This window comes from Lolium rigidum, chromosome 7 (genome assembly GCF_022539505.1).
Source record: "Lolium rigidum isolate FL_2022 chromosome 7, APGP_CSIRO_Lrig_0.1, whole genome shotgun sequence".
Lineage (NCBI taxonomy): Eukaryota > Viridiplantae > Streptophyta > Magnoliopsida > Poales > Poaceae > Lolium > Lolium rigidum.
The window spans coordinates 31,257,601-31,271,487 of NC_061514.1; the positions used below are offsets into that span (position 1 = coordinate 31,257,601).

A 13,887-nucleotide genomic window follows, 5' to 3' on the forward strand; every position below is an offset into this window, starting at 1 on the left:
TAGCCTTGTTTTGTCCATACGATTCAGATCGGGAAAAAGAAGAGGACCGGAATGTCACCGCCCAAGGATCACAAATGAGATTGAAGAGTGAGGAGCGGTGTTATAATCAGTGGATGTATACTTGTAACTTCACTGGTTACAAGAAGAAAACCGATCCGTAGTAGTATCAAAGACTACAACGCTGTAAACCTAATAAATCATCGATACAGGTGCACACATCATATCCGTAGAAAACAAGAATCAAACTCCTCAGCATGTATGGAAGGATAAGTTACAGGGTCACCGCCTCACCTGTGGGTTCCGATCGATCGACGAATCTATGATCTGACGACGCCTGTTGTGGTCTGGCCGCTGTCGTAGTCGACGATCTCATCGTCAGTGTCTTGGTGATGGATCGGGAGTGCTGGACGATGGAGCATCCGATCGGGTTGATCCACTCCTCCTTCTCCTTCTCGGAGTCGGTGACGAAGTACATGGTCTCCTGCGGGGTAGAGAACTCGAAGACGAACTTGCGGTTGAGCACGTCCTCGGCGCCCTTGACGATGAGGCAGGTGGCGACGGGGATAACGCCACGGGGCACCAACACACACGTGACGGCCGAGTTCTTGAACAAGAAGAGCTTGCCCTGATTGAGAACGAACCACCGCCGCCGCCCATTCAGATTAGGACAATGAAGATGCCGGGAACATCACCGCGGAAGGATCGCAAAGGAGTTGCGGTGGCGGCGCTCGGAGGATCTCTGGCTCTTTTTATATTAGTGGAGATATAAACTGAACTTACTTAAAAGAGAACATGTCTTCTTTCGCATCAAACCTAGGCTCACCAAATGTCGCCATCTGCCGCCAGTATATTGCCAATTTCAGAACTAGCACTCCGATGGTTTATTCCTACATACTAAAATATTAAAATAAGTGTATTGAGTAGATTTATATATATATACGTGTTTTGTATTAAGCTCGAAGAAGGAAGGACATCGTCTAGTACAGGGGATAGACTCTTGCACCAGGCAACCACAGCTGGCCACACCACCCACCGAAAACAACGACTACTCCTCGCCCTAGGTCTACCTAAACCACGACTAGAAGTCCAAAGATGCCACTCATCGTTGATCCGTCGAACAAGCTGCTGGGGGTTGGTTTCGACCTTGTCAAAGACGCGAGCGTTGCGCTCTAGCCAAAGGCTCCGAATGACAAGGGAGATCAGGGAGTTCGCCGTCTTCCGCTGGCCCACGGGTCGCCCCTGATAGCCGCTGGCCACCAAATCTAGAACATATGAATTTGGACAAATGTGCGATGCTTATTCTAAGTCAACGGAGGGAGTGAGTATATATATCAAATTAAACCTAAGCTATGATTGCGGTCAATGGTTTTACGCGGTGCGGACGTAGTGAACATGTACATGGACTGGCCAGGTCTCCTCAAACCAACAGTCGCTGCCACACACGCCTTGGGGGACTTGGCGCAACACTTTCTCCGCCCCAACGTTCGTGCTATACGCAAGGAAAAGTCTCGAATAGCTCTTTTCATACACCAGCAGCAGCTAGCACTAGCAGAGGATATATCTCGAACCCTGCCCCGGCCGGGACCCAAAGCCCTTCCGCTCCCACAGATCTTCGCCGCCGCAAAATCAGTCTGGCATGGCGTTATCAGCCCGCAAGGCGTTATTGCTTGCCGGCATAGCGTTAGTTATTATCGGGCTACCGACCGCGGCGAAGGTGGTGCGGTGGTTGACGGTCATCTCCATGCTCTTCGAGCCTGTGGCTGCAGCGCGCGAGATCATGGCAGATTGCCAGGAACTGGCTCGCTGCGTCCAGATGATTCTGAGGGAGGTCAACAGGATTATCGACTTCTTCCTCAACCTCTCCACGAGGTCCCCTGATCAGGAGGAGGTCGCTGGCGCAGATCAGGGCGGCGACCAACAACTTCGCCCACCTGATCGGCCAAGGCGTCTCCGGAAGGGTGTACGAGGGCATGCTCGGCGACGGGCGAAAGGTGGCTGTCAAGCGCCTCGAGGACGGGCTGCAACGACGCGCAGAGGACACGTTCGGCATGGAGCTCGCCCTTCTCCAGCCGCTCAGCCATGACCACGTCGTCGGCATGGAGGACACATTTGGTATCAGAGCCTTGTCGATCCAAGGCGCGGCCGTGGCGCGCGGTCAGTCCGCGACGAGCACGGCGGTCGCGGAGGCGGCGAGGGGACGCCGTATGTGCGGCGAGCGCGGCGGACCTGCGTGGTGGAGCAGAGGCCGCGGTGGCGCGGCATGGCGGCGGCGTGGAGGAGCTGCGCGGCCACGGAGGCCGTAGCGGCGCCATGCGACGACCATGGAAGAAACTCGGCGTGTGTCGCCGAAGAAGAAGACCGCGTCCTGGTCACGCAGGGCCGGCCGTGTTGATCGCGTTGGAGCGCGACGTGGGCACGAGCTGGGGCGTGTGGAGCCTGACGAGTTAGGCGGAGGAGTTGGTCCAGCAGCAGACCGGCCGCGTTGATCGCGTTGGAGCGCATCAGGCGCGCGAGCTGGGGCATGCGGATCATGGAGGAGCTCGAGTTGGAGCTCGAGTGAAGCAAGAAAGCCGTTAGTGCGGCAAGCGTCAGTGCGCCGGGAAGATGGTGGCTGCGTCAAGCTTGGTGGTGGTCGTAATGCTGGCCATGTCGATGACGAGTTAGCTCTTCTGTAGATCACGGTTTAAGGAGAAAGTGAGAAAATGTAGCAATTGTAGCTGCCAAGGAAGTCTCACGGCAAAGCTGTCTTCTTCATCCTTGGCATAGGCGTGTGTGTAGAGTTCCTTAGAGTGTATGTGTCCATGAGAGAGTGTTGAGAGATAGATGAAGATAGGTGCAGCCGAGGTGCTGCACCAACATTTGGTATCAGAGCCACGGCGATGGCGTTGGTTCCGCACGGTGGTGGCGCTGGGGGAGCGCGATGCCGCTCTTCTGTCCGATGCTCACCCGCGACAACTACACCGTCTGGGCGATCAAGGTCGAGGCGAACCTCGACGTGCAGGGTGTCTGGGAGGCCGTGGTTCCGGCGGACCCGACGGCGACGGTCGATCCAGATCCAGAGAAGAACAAGAGGGCGAGGGCGTACCTGCTCGACGCGCTCTCGGAGGACATTCTCCTGCAGGTGTCGTCGAAGAAGACGGCGGCGGCGATCTGGGAGTGCCTCAAGGCGCGGTTCGTCGGCGCGGACCGCGTCAAGGCAGCTCGGTTGTCAACGCTCCGCGGCGAGTTCGACCGGCTGATCATGGCGGACGGCAAGGAACTGGACGTCTACGCCGGCAAGATCGGCTGCATGGCCGCCAAGTTTGCAAGCCTCGGCGGGACGCTGAGCGACGCCGAGATGGTGAAGAAGCTGCTCGACACCGTCCCGGAATCGCTGTTCGCGGCGGTGGCCGGCATCGAGCAGTTCTGCGACGTCGAGACCATCTGCTTCGACGAGGTGCTCGGGCGTCTCAAGGCGTTCCAGGAGCGGACGGAGCGGTGCAAGGCGGCGGTTGGCGGAGAGCGCCATGGGGACCAGCTGCTGCTCACGGCGGCGCAATGGGAGCAGAGGCGTCGAGCACGCGGCGGTGGCCACGACCACGACGACGGCAGGAGCAGCATGGACTCGGGCGCGAGGGGACGGCGCGGCAAGTGCTGGAATTGTGGCATTCGCGGCCATTTCTCCCGTGACTGCACGGAGCCGAGGAAGGAGAAGGCGCTCCTCGTCGACGTCAACGACGAGCCGGCGCTTCTGTAGGTCTCGGTTTAGGGGGAGATTGTTAGCAAATAAACCGCGACACTTGTGTCCGGCGCGTGCGTGTGTGTTGGGTGCGCATGAGTCTCTGTGCTCGCGTTGGCGTTTCCTAAAGATTTAGGAATTGGTTACGTGCTGGTAGCGATCGTATGGCGTCGGAGATGGACGCAGCGGCCACAGCGGAAGATGCCCAAATCTTGCGGATGAGCAACGGCGCTCACGTTGGAAGGACTGGGTCGCCTAGAGCGTGCGCGTGGTGAGCGCGATCGTGCAGCAGGGCATGCGCGTGGTGAGCGCATCTGTTGCGTGGGTGCTGCGTTGCCCAGGCTATTAAGCCAGCTTGTAATCTGTCTCAGTTTGAAGAGTGCGTGTGTAGAAAAGAAAAAAGAGCTCGGCTGTTTGTGCAGCAACGAGGAGAAAACTTCTACAGTCTCCATTGGCTCTTACTCTACCTCCGTCGTCCGTGCCTGTGAGAGAGAGCGAGCTAGCCAGTGCTAGCGCTGACAGTGGGCTCGTGCGCGGACGGGGAACACCGCATCCTCGTCTACGAGCACATCGACAATGGCACGCTCAGAGACCACCTGAATAACAATGGGGCACCCCCGTCCTGGATAACGCGCGTCCAGGTGCTCCTGGGCGCGGCGCGCGCCATCGAATACCTGCACGGCGAGGATGTCATCCACAGCAACGTCACTTCGGCCAATATCCTTCTCGACCGGAGCTTGACGCCGCGCGTGTCGGGATTCGGCGCGTTGGTCCGGCGAGCGCCGGGAGTGGCGTCCCAGGCCGTGGACGTCGTCCAGACGGAAGGGTACCGCGACCCGGAGTACGACAGAACGCGCCGCCTCAAACCGGCGACCGACGTGTACAGCCTCGGCGTGGTGATGCTCGAGGTGCTGACGGGGCAGCCGCCGGTGCGAGCTAACAATGCGACGCTGGTTTCATGGGCGCTACCGAGCATTCAAGCCAGGAAGATGGACGATGTTCTCGACAGGCGCCCCACGTCGAATCCCACTCCAGGCCAGCGCAAGGCGCTGAAGATGGTAGCGAAGACGGCGGCAAGCTGTTTGTGTAGGGACGGGGATAGCCGGCGAGCCATATCGCACGTTGTGACAGAACTCGAGGAGGCGCTGAAGCTCATTTGCAACGGATGACTAATTTGGTATGCTACTGCGGGCGCTTGCATTGTGTCTTAATTTGGTTGTCGGATGACAAAAGACCTCGTTTAATTTGTCCTTCTTGCAGATTGTAGTTAAGCCAAAAAAAAAAAAATACTATGCACGGAGGCAAGCATGCATGATGCATCGAGCTTTCCCTATTGCCTTCCTTGTAACTGTGTTACCGACAACTCTTAAGTGACAAATATGTTGATTCATTCTACTGTAGATCTACTATCTCTGTTACATACTTGTAGAAACGATTACTTGTCTACAGAACAATTAGATTTATCATTAGCGAAGTGCTAGGTGGTGAAGTGAAAAATCTTAGTAAAGGTAGCGAGTTTACTAAATCTCGTCAACAAATCTTAGTAAAGGTAGCGAGTTTACTAAATCTCGTCAACAAATCTTGGTAATGTGTTATGATAATTTCTAATCTGTAGAAAGTGTTTTTCAATACAAGTCTAACAATACTAATTACATATAATATAATAAAGATTTGGTTGCTCAAAAAACACTTTCTCATCTTAAAAAAACATTTTCTAATGATATTGATTTTATATTAATAATCTTTATATATTTGAAGTATTTCTTAGTCAAAGAAAAAAATATGTAAAATGAGAACGTCTTATTCATTGAAACGGATGGAGTATACACGATAATGGCTGCCTCAACCACTAGCAAGTATGGGTGTCATTGGTTGCCAGTCTAACTGGTTGATCAACGCTGCAAGCTGTACCTAATAATAAATGGAGGAAAAAGCTGTCAAAAAATTTAAAAATAAATAAATAAATGGCGGAAAAAAACTCGACCCCTCGTGTCGCTCTCCTTAGGCGGCGGTAGGGTAAAACATTTCACGCTGCTGCCAGCCTCCCTATCGCCGCTTCCGCTGCCTGGGCCATGATGGCGGCGGGCCCACTGCCGAGGGGCAACAGGGTGTCCTATTGGGCGGCAACATGTGGGGCATGGGCATCGGATCTTGGGCTGTGGCCCTGTTGCTTGCCGGTGAACAGAGGCGTCGTGGTACTATTGGCGGTCGTCTCGTTGCGGCCGACGTGGGACTTCAACCAAGTGAAATGAGAGTTAGGTTCTAATGCCATTGACTATTTATCTTTAGGTGTAGCGTTGATTGGAAATACCGACACAGGAATGTAAGAGAAGCAAAGTTACATAGTATGCATGTTGGGTCATCCAACACCGGATCTAATTGATATCTTCTTGATATTAGAATGTTTCTGTTATAAAGAAAATGCATACTGGGTCATGGTGTGGGTCATGGTGTGAGATAAGCACCATACAATGTTTTTGGAATGATCTTAATTATCTTAATGTTCAATTGGCTAGTATTTTTTCGAGGAGTGAGCAGCCCGGAGAACACCTGGATATGTCTCAACCTATCACTGGATGGATGGACAAGACTTCGCGACGTTATATTAACTTTTTGAAGTTGACACTTGTGAGGGAGGAGACACATGTATTAAGAATGCTAAGAGCAAGTACAATAAGTTCTAGTCAGCTGGCTATAAAGATTAAAATAATATATTATTGCCTAGTTGGAAGAGAGAGAAGAGGAGTGAGCTCTTATGCAAGAGCCAGCTCTAGCACCTGCTCGTAGACACTATGTGAGAGTGAATGATGGGTCATACACTAATAAAGTAGTACAATTTTATAGCTCACTATTGTACATGTTGGCTCTAAGATGACTATAGATGACATGGCACTTGACTTATAACCAACAGTTGGCTCTACTATTAAACTTGCTCTAATAGACAATGCACTGGGAGAGGCCTAAATGCATATGCCCGGTCATCGTGTCTTGTGGCGTGTCTTCCTGTACTTGAGATCTTAACATGCAAGTATGCAACGGGCTAGCATTTTGTAAAGAGTAATAGCTAAAAGAAGATCTGGATATGTAAAAGAATACAATATCTATAGAAGGAAAAATGATAGTAATATATGATAACAATCATATGTTTATGCATCCATTGACCAACAACGAACGAATTAGGACGCGTTGAGTAAGCGCAAGTATACTACATTCTAGATTTAGATGTGCGCCTTGGCGCACGATCCCGTTTAGTTTATATTGATGTTCATTTTGTGTAACAACAGTAAAATTTAACTGAACTACCACATGATAAAACATTTCTTAGGTTTTACAAAACAGTGTCGCTAGAATGAAATTGGGATAAATCACACAAAACTACCTGACATGATATGACATCTAATACAAATCCCTGTTATGTAATCAGCAAATCAACAGCGGATTAACCAACTATTTAAGCAGGTGTGAATCTTTGAGATTTATTTTTGAAACATAAAAAAACATACTCCTAGTAACAGTAACACATGGAAATACATACCGATGGTAGTCTTAGTAACAGTAACACACATTGCTCCTACATAAATAAAAGTTACATATTGGAGAGCACAGGGAAATACAGTCTTAAGCTAGAGCAAAGCACACTGCTATACATAGATAATTGTTACATATACAAAAGTCTCGAGAAAATACGGCTAGTAGATGCATGTATTCTTCTGGCACACCCTTTCTAATTGGGAAAGTAAGATATTTCTTATATTGTTCTCCGACGCTCAATCTCTAACCTTCTTGAGTTGCAGGACGAATGTAGATAGATAAAGTAATCTTTTAACTTTGCCAGAAAGCATTATCTACCCGTTACCACTGAGGAGCCACGTACCACTGTAAATAACAGGTTATGAAAGTGGCAAGCATATTCAATGTATTTTTCAATAAGGAAAAATGCTAATGAATCTAAATAAGAGTATAAGGATATAGTGAACCAATAAACCACAATAGTTTTCAGTTTCTCAGAATGATACATACCTTTTTGAATCAACACAATTTATGCCTTTATTACTTCATATTTTCAGGTTTCCAATACTGACGGATGCCCTTTTTGTATGCAGAATTAGGGATGAGCCTCTACTCCCCTATTCAGAGCTCTTCTAATATCGTAACCCCATAATATACTTATCAGGCCACTGGTTAGGACTTTGTATATTTACCTTTGGCTTTCATGTAGTGTGTTTTAAATTTTGAACCATTACCAACTCAAATAGTCTTTGTTTTTTGCTTTCATAAAGGGCATACACCTAATGCTTTGTAATACCTACCATGGGTATTTCCTTTTTCACAAACAAAAAACCATGACTGGATCTGGACATTATCATCAATATATACGCCAAAATGGATTCATTATTTTTCCAGTGCATAAATAGCTAAAGCAAATCTACATCCCAATCTGCAGCTAAATACAAAAGAGATGTGGGCAATGTTAAGTCGAAATATTGCATGTATATAGATGTACTTTTCTTCAGACAAATAAACTTCAGAAAAACATAAAACACACAAGAAGTGATGTTTTATAGTCGAGACTGGGTCACTTACCGCCGCCATGTAATTTCTTCGAGAACGGCGGCACCAAGGAAAAGGCATACATACATTTCATTAGGAACCTCGACATAGGGCATCGCTCCTTCCTCCTCAAGAAGGCTTTCCCTGAAATAATAGATAAATATTTTGACCGCATTTACTTGACAGGTAAAAAAGGAAGTACGCTTTAGATAGATTGGCAAAGACTAAAGATAAGAAACCAGAAAATTTAAAGGGACTGGCTCATGACACATCAATTGATAATTAAGGGATATGTTTAACAACCTGCTTGAACATATGAAGCTGAGAGTGCGAGTACATTATAATGGTCTGCTCCTTTTTGTAACAGATTGATTGGTTCAGTATAAAGTACATGTACGACCAAAGCAGAGCTTCTCATCACGCACCCTCTTTGTTGGATCAACTTCCAGAGCTACCCCACGAACAAAAACTCAAGACTATTTTCTAAAATTGCATCTCCAGAACATCCTTAATAAAATTATATATTGTAGGATGTCGAAGCAATATTTTTAATATGGGAGCCTATTTATGCGCTCAAATTGAATGGGGCTTTGCATTTTGAGCTATTAATCTCAATCTTGAAATGTCCTGCCCTTCGCCTTGAAGATGTGGTTCATATCCAGAGATTAAGCACTGATAATCCAAAAATACAGCTCAATTAAATAACAGTACATGTATAGAAAAGGCACATAAATGGTAATTAAACCACGTGAACCAATGGTTCTTGAATGAAAGAACTGAATATTTCTCCCACGATCACACATACACATATCCGTATAATTGCACGATAGCATATAGCAAGGGGGGAAATCATATATGCTAACAAAATAAAAGCCATCCAAGTTGGTCACATGAGACCTGAATATCATTCAGTTGCACATCCAGTTTAGTCAGAACAGACACCCAATTTATTTCTCAAACTTTTGTCTTTTATGGCCTAGCTGAAATTCATAGGTAAACTTAAGAAACGAGGAGACTGAGAAAAATTCCGGAAATCAATTTTTTCTAGATAGACCAATTTACCACCAAGAGCTCCATACTCGATTAGATTTCGATATCAAACATGCATCAAAAACAAAGGGAGAGTAGTGTAGAACAACTAACAATGTCATATACTACAAATACATTATAAAATGTATTTATGTTGAGCATTATAAAAAATACCTAGGGCTAGAGGGTACCGGCTGATAGGCGCTCGAGGTTGTTAACCTTTACAGGAACTGGGATGTCGCCATTGACCAATGCAATACTGCACATGTGAGCACAATTTTGGATCAACGTATTCATACGCTGGCTGCCGTGCACGACGGAGGCGAAGATCTCAGACCTCCATCACTCCAGAACCTCCACTATGTTGCGCTGCTGGCTGGAGATCTTAGTGAAAAGGCAGAGAAGGTCAGGCAGTCCAGCATAACATAACTGTGATGTGCAAGACAACGGCTCCTCCCAGCAACGGCACGACGTGCAGCGACTGTTCAACAGCAGGCCCTTACTGCCGAGCGCTAGCGCTCCTCCCAGCGCCGGCACGATGTGTGGTGGCGGTGCCTCCCGCCAACCACCTGCACTACTTCACAATGATGAATACGTAAAATCACTGAAAATGCAGACATACAGTGAATATGTTACCATGTCAGCACATGCATTTTTAGCATTGTAATGCTAATAGAAAATTTTCAGAATTTGACATAGAAAAAGTCGTTCTTGATTTTCGAAAGAAGGTTAACCTATTCAACGCTACTCATTTGGCAGTAGCATGACAATATGCAGATCATTTGAACTTTATGTCCAACTATGTTAAAAACTTAATGAAGAGTGTAGTACCTTCAGATCAGACGATCTGGCCATCAGACACATAAGCTTGGAGCCTTGGACCGAAGCAACAAAAATTAATTTTGTAACAGATGAATAATATTACACCTTTCCATCAGACATATCACAAATCAAGTGTTATTAATCATGTAGAAGGAAATGAACGAAATTGTTGCTCAAGCAACTCAGTAGAAAACTGTACAGAAATAAAAGAACACCAAATTACAGAATTAAAGTGGGCATTGCTACAGGCATGAAGAGAAGGGGATAAAAATAACCTATACAAAACGATGGATTTCATCAAATAAGGAAAAATAGATGTCCATGAATGAGGGAGAGATCACGGGAGAGAGGCTGAAACTGATCTACCGAAGGGTACTTTATGTCCAGTAAAGGTACCACATGGAAAGTACCAACTCGACAAGCATGTTCTGCTATTTACGTTCTCCATTAGAAAAAAGAGAAAACAATTTTCTACAGAACAATAAATTGCCTTTAATGGCCAGGGCAACACAATTCCAAACATTCTTAGATCAAGAGAATACTTTAAATAGAAATTCAAAAGGATAGCCCAGCCTATGGTAATCCTTTTTTATATAGTACTAACTATTAATTAATCAATATTTAATAAAAGAGCACTGGTAAAGGAAGATCTATTGAGATTAATTATTGGACATTACTAAGATCTTCCTAAATTTGGATATAAGATGAAGGGATTACTAAACATTAAGATCTTCCTAAATTTGGATATAAGATGAGAAAATGTCAAGTAGATTTTTATAAATAAACAGAAATAGGAATGGGATTTGCTCCAGGCATACCTAACAAATCAATAACCAACAACGACGGCACACCAAATGAGAAAATTGAACTGTAGAAAAATTACGAAGTCACTCCTAGTGAAATAACATGAAGTAGATGCTGCTTAAAACTGGCAAGAAAGAGCAGATACGTGTTTTCCTTGGTGTATACCCGCATTTGAATAGAGAACCAACAATTTTATACATGGTGTGCTTAGTATGTTAGTAACATTGTGCAAAGACAGCAATATCGCTAGTGCCAGATGCCAACGCCCTGCTCGAGGGTATCCATCCCAATGCGCTGTGTGGATCTGACCAATCACCATGAATCCCACAAGCATTAGTCTCTTCTCGTATCTCGGCATTGCCAAAAAAACAAACTTGGAGCAAAGCATGAGCAAGGAGAATATCCTGAACGACACCTTCTAGCAGGTAGCAAAATTGGCGAGGTACTATAAGAGAAATAATTTCAATTGTCTAATCTTTTCTTCTTTCAGGGAAATGCTAAATGTATTTTAATCAAGAACTAACCTTCCTTTATTTTCAGGCATCTTTTGGTAAATGATGTAAATCTCAGATCAAAATCCGTGTGCATATATGATAGATCTTAAATGTCATGTCGACCTGCACAAGTAGCAAAAGTAGAATATTTTTTAGACACGACTACGGTAGCATGCATATGAAGTAATCAGAATTACTAACACTACTGGAACTAATGGCGCACCTACCTTCAGTAAGAATCACCTTTTAATACTATTATTACTTTCATAATTCTTTTCAGACGTAATATAAGTCATTAGATAAAATTATTTTAGCATACATCTAGCACAAAACAACAATGAAATATATATCTTTTTAGAAACACATCAATTATTAGAATTCAAAGAAACGCATTGCATGTTCTAACCCATAGGGATGCCTCACGTGGGAACTGCCTGATGCCACCATGGAAATCTTCTGCACCAGGAGCAGTTTCCAGAGACGACATCATCGCTCCGGCCGGCATGGATGCAAAGCAATCAACTTGTCAATTCCACTTCTTGCTGTAGGTTAAGCCCATCAAAAGTGGTACTCTTTTTTTGAATCTTATGATGCATGGGAACTAAGAGTAAATAACTAACCTCGTACAAATTTCAGCCTATCAGGTTAAAGCAAAACTGCTCAGGACTATAACTGGCTTCTCTCCAAACACGTCTACGTGTGTGTAAAAAGCAACAATATAAAGTTTTGTTGAGCTCAAGTTTGCTGGACTTAAATCTTCAGTTAAAACGAACAGAAAGCTATACCTGAAGCATGGGAAATAGCTTTCTTCTGGGAGAAGGTTCTGGCGAAACCAGTTCCTGTGATCTCCCTTCTCTGGCCTTGTTCGTCCTTGAGATGCCATTGTTGGTCTTGTGTAGCAGCAACCATCTAAATAATGGTATCAGTATGTCATTAATAATATTCATCATAAGTTGAACACATGATTCATATATCAGACAGTTACATGAATGACATACAGAAGTCTGAAATTTACTTCAGAAAAGAGGAAGGGTTCCTGATTTCTTTCAGCCGTATGCATTTCAAAACGAGTAATGGAAGGATTGGTACAAACCCATTATAAAAAAGGAAAGGTAAGCACTGAAGCATGGGAAATAGCTGCACCGCCAATGAGATAAGCCCACCAGGCGTCACTGTTATTTGCCTTCACAATGAATACTAATTTAGTAGGTGAGATTTCAAATAAAAGAATGAAATGATACTTCAAAGTAAGGATGATAATTCTTACTTCAATAAGTTTCCCAGAAAAATTACACCAACAAAATAGAGTCCTCCCAGACCAGCAACCATTGCCCTCTCTAATGCATTTGCTTTACTGTAAAATAACCAGGTTGCATATGAAGACAACAGAAAGGACAAAGGACATAATTCAGATTTCAAGATAGTAAATATAAAACTGATGACAAATACCCTCTAATGCATCAAACAGAAACACACACAGAAATTTATCTCTGGACTCCGTTGCAGTTCATTGTGTAATGAGAGATAACCTGTAGATATAGAAAACTTTGTGGATTGTAGATATAGAAAACTTCGTCGATGCTGTATCGGGTGGAATCGACGTGGCTGGAGGAGAGGTCCAGAGCAGCGTTGCCTCACCACTCTCTACATCCAACCGTCCTCCTGGTGAAAGTGTGTAGCAACGGCTCTGCTCAGCCATGGGGATAGGTTGGGCTTGGTCAACCCGGAAGAAATCCGCTCACGACCCTCCCTTCCCCTTCCCACTCGTTCCGCTCCTCCCACGTTCACGCCGCCGGCTACCTGCGCCTCCTCCTCCTCACCACCGTCTCCAGCGCAGCAGCCGGCTAGGGACGGCTTCTTCCAGACCTCGCCTTCTCGCGAACGCCCGGTGAAGATGCAAGGTCACGGGAGACCACAGAGGAGGAGAGGGATCAGCCAGAAACAGGGTTGAAGAGGACGGCAGCGGCCTGATGCGCTGCTCCTGCCGGTCAGCGGCGCAAAGGGCGGCGACGGAGAGAGGAAGAAGCAGAAAGGGGAGGCGGCGCGAACGATGGCGACGGGAAGGGAGGGCGAAACAGCGTGCGGGATTGGAGGACGGGGCGCCCCTGTGACGACCGACGCACGGAGCGTGGACGCGCTGAGGTGGGAGCGGGAGGCTGACCGAAGCGTCCCTAAGGGCATCTCGGCTACCCAAACGGATAAACGGACATCAGATTGGTCCGTTTGGGTAAAATCTGCTCCCAACGGGCCGACCCAAATTAAAAACGGACTGTCGTGGTGTCGGCGCGACCCAAGCCGGACCAAATTTGAGAGTACTTTGGGGCGAGCCGGACGCGTGCGGGCGTCCGTGGTCATCCGCGCGTGTCCTCCCAAACCCCACATGGCAGCGACACTAGTCAACACCACCCGGGCCCGCGCAACATTCTCTCTCCTCTGCTCCTTCTTTTCTCTTACGCCATGGATATGGCA

The 13,887-nt window shown here is 46.5% G+C and overlaps 1 pseudogene; it reads right to left on the reverse strand.

The window, feature by feature from the left end:
- Positions 1-317: 317 nt before the first annotated feature.
- On the reverse strand, positions 318-13,483 carry LOC124671120 (annotated as a pseudogene).
- Positions 13,484-13,887: the final 404 nt, after the last annotated feature.